Genomic DNA, 3734 nt, shown 5'->3' with positions numbered 1-3734 from the left:
CAGAGAGGAGAGCCCCAGGTGCAGAGCAAGACCCCCAAGAGTCAGTGGAGAAGCAATAGCCACCATGTGGCGGGGGTGGGGGTGGGGTTGATGGTGGGCTCCATGGGGTGGAAACCTGACCTCTGCATGGTCCTCTTCTGGTGCAGTGATTCCCTGTTCAGCTCACTCCCGAGCCCCCTTCCCGCTTACCCACAGACACGTGGGGCAGAGTTGTACCCCTGGCACTAGCTGGGCAGATGTGCACACAGGCCTGTCTGTCACCCTGCTCACCCTGGCTGCCTTGGTGCCCACCCCCCGGGAGCAGTCTCAGGTTTCCTTGGCTGGATCTCATCGCCACTTCTGCCTCTCCATGGTGGCTGGACCGGCCTCGCTAAGCTATGCTTGGCATGTGTGTGGTCACAGGGGACAGTTATGGAGTTACTTGGCTCTGGTTGCTTTGGTTTTGTGTTTTGTTTGTTTGTTACTGTTTCTTCATAATGCTTAGATCACAGGGAGATGTGGTTATGCAGAAACAGTAAGGAATGTTGGCTGTGAAAGGCATGAAGACTCTTGGGGCAACACAGACTCTCAGTGCAGTGTATTTTGGTCCTTCCACATCTTTTATAACAGTGCAACTGCTACTTATTGAGTGCTCCCTGTGTGCACGGCCCCTTCAATGGCCCTACAAAATAGATATTAATATTTTTCATTCATTCCACAACTCTTGAATGAGTTACTACCATGTGCCAGGCATTCATTTTTTTTAGATTTATTTATTTTTGACTGTGCTGCATCTTTGCTGCTTTGCTCAGGCTTTCTCTAGTTGCCAAAGGCTGCGTCTACTCTTCGTTGTGGTGTGTGGGCTTCTCATTGGTGGCTTCTCTCGTTGCATGGGCTCAGCAGTTGTGGCACATGGGCTTAGTTGCTCCAACGCGTGTGAAATCTTCCTGGGCCAGGGATTGAACCCACATCTGCATTGCCAGGATTCTTATCCACTGCACCACCAGGGAAGTTTGTAAAATATTTATTTATTCATTTAGACTGTGCTGGGTCTCAGTTGTCACACCCAGGATCTTCCACCTTTGGGATTTTCAACACGTGGGACTTTTCTTTTATAGTTGTGGCTTGTAATCTCTTAGTTTCGGCATGTGTACATAGTTCTCTGACCAGGATCGGACCCGGGCCCCCTGCATTGGGAGCGCAGAGTATCAGCCACTGGACCACCAGGGAAGTCCCATGCCAGGCTTTCTTATTGCCCCTGTTCTAAGTTGCAGCAATGGAGGCTTAGAGAGGTTAAGAACTTACCTTAGGACTCAAAGCAAGGAGTGATGAGAGGGGATGGAGGACGGGTAGAAGTGGATCCAGATCCCACTTCTTAGGGAAGACTGTTGTGTGTGTCATGCCAACAAGTTTGGGGGTTACTAAGATCATGGCATCTGGTCCCATCACTTCATGGGAAATAGATGGGGAAACAGTGTCAGAATTTATTTTTTTGGGCTCCAAAATCACTGTAGATGGTGATTGCAGCCATGAAATTAAAAGACGCTTACTCCTTGGAAGGAAAGTTATGACCAACCTAGATAGCATATTCAAAAGCAGAGACGCTACTTTGCCAACAAAGGTCCGTCTAGTCAAGGCTATGGTTTTTCCAGTGGTCATGTATGGATGTGAAAGTTGGACTGTGAAGAAGGCTGAGCGCCGAAGAATTGATGCTTTTGAACTGTGGTGTTGGAGAAGACTATTGAGAGTCCCATGGACTGCAAGGAGATCCAACCAGTCCATTCTGAAGGCGATCAGCCCTGGGATTTCTTTGGAAGGAATGATGCTAAAGCTGAAACTCTAATACTTTGGCCACCTCATGCGAAGAGTTGACTCATTGGAAAAGACTCTGATGCTGGGAGGGATTGGGGGCAGGAGGAAAAGGGAACGACAGAGGATGAGATGGCTAGATGGCATCACGGACTTGATGGACATGAGTTTGAGTAAACTCCGGGAGTTGGTGATGGAAAGGGAGGCCTGGCGTGCTGCAATTCATGGGGTCGCAAAGAGTCGGACACGACTGAGTGACTGAACTGAACTGAACTGAGAGTGGGGCCCTCAGAAACATGGCTTAGAATGTGTGTAGTGTGTGTGTGTGTGTGTGTGTGAGCATGCGATGATTAGTTGAGAGGAGGCCTGGGTCTGGAAGGGACAGGAACCCTGGCTCTATCAGATGATCCTAGTTCATTTTACAGATGCCCCAGACTTTCATTCAACAAAGCAAATGCAAAAGGGAGAGCTGAGAACATTAGAGCAGCTGAGGCTAAATTTGGGATGTTGGAATTTGTGTTACCAGATTTGACTTTCTTAAAAGCTCCCTCTAAAGCTCAGATTAATCCCTGCCCCCTCCCCGCAGTTCAGTCCAGGGTTCTAGTGGACACTTTCCATGTGCTTGGGGCTGGGCTGGCTGTTCCTGTTGGGGAGAGAGCAGGGCAGGTGTGGTCCCTGCACTGAGGGAGATAAGGTTCAGGCAGAGGTGACAAGATCAGCACCTGTTTCTATATGTTGTGAGCTGGGGTACTCACAGGTAACTCCCAGAGAAGGTGGCACCTGAGTAGGTAGGGACTGGAAGCCCTTCCTCTCCCACCGGGGAAATAACCCCTGGCCCGGCTTTCTCGTGGAATGTTTGTGCTCCTCCAGTTCCTACTTAGGGCATTTAAGAGGTGGTCTCACATAGTGGTCATATCACTAAGAGATCAGCCTCCAGATCAGAGAGCTTGGGTTTGTAGCCCTGGCTTGGCCACCCCTCAGTGCTATGGCCTTAGGCATGTTGTTTAAGGTCGGCCTCTGACTCTTCTCAGCTGTTGAAAGGAAAGGATGAGCGTTTCTGTTTCTTTCACTGTCGTGAGGTCAAAGTGAGATGCAACCCTCACAATCTCCAGTGTCCCTCTGGCTCAGATTCTGTGCAGTCATGTGCAAGCAAGCTCGGTCCAAGAGCCGAAAGTCACTGTGAAAAGTATCTCAGTCTCCACTCTCTCTCTTCAAGAATGTCACAGGAGATCTGTTCCATAGCTCACCAGAAAGGTCCTCAAAGTTGCTTTCCTCTTCCCCTCAACCCTCCCAGTAGCCTGCTCCTCCCTCACCAAAGGCTTTTCTGTTCTTTCCCACTGGTTACCATCATAGTATGGCGGGTGGAGGGAGTCTCTGATGACCATGCGTGAGTCACATTTGCCCTATTACAGAAACAGTGCTTGCAAAGCACTAGAGCCTGGCCTTATTTTAAATATCAAATATTTTATTTGTTCCAGGTTTCTGATGGGTTAAGAATATGTCCAAGTATATGTGTATGTATATTTTTTTATATTTATTTATTTGGCTATGCTGCATCTTAATTGCCCCATATGAACTCTTAGTTGTGGCATGTGGGATCTAGTTCCCTGACCAGGGATCAGACCTGGGCCCTCTGCATTGGGAGTGCAGAGTCTTAGCCACTGGACCATCAGGGAAGTCCCCTAAGAAAATATTTTTTAACCAGCTCACACGATGGAACTGCTGGGTGATTGTTGGGAGGGATCTTGCCTACATTCCCTAGTCACCTACAGCCCAAAAAACAAAGATCTGGCCAAATCTTTCCCCAGAGGCGTTACACTAGGGAACCTTGATCCCATATTTGTTTCAATATGCCTCTTAAGGAAAATAGCATCAGAAGTATCATTGATGAGAGCTGTGGTGTGGTATCAACCTTCCCGCAGAAAGCAAGACAGCAGGTTTAGTTA

General features: G+C 48.6%; 1 non-coding gene across 1 annotated transcript; it reads right to left on the bottom strand.

The window, feature by feature from the left end:
• Positions 1 to 3391: 3391 nt before the first annotated feature.
• TRNAG-CCC (transfer RNA glycine (anticodon CCC)) lies at positions 3392 to 3464 on the bottom strand. The gene has a single exon. It is a non-coding gene; the product is annotated as a tRNA-Gly (tRNA).
• Between the last annotated feature and the right edge of the window lie 270 nt (positions 3465 to 3734).

Source organism: Bos taurus, chromosome 1 (genome assembly GCF_002263795.3).
Source record: "Bos taurus isolate L1 Dominette 01449 registration number 42190680 breed Hereford chromosome 1, ARS-UCD2.0, whole genome shotgun sequence".
In the NCBI taxonomy this organism is placed as follows: Eukaryota; Metazoa; Chordata; class Mammalia; order Artiodactyla; family Bovidae; genus Bos; species Bos taurus.
This window is presented reverse-complemented; position numbering and strand designations above follow the sequence as displayed.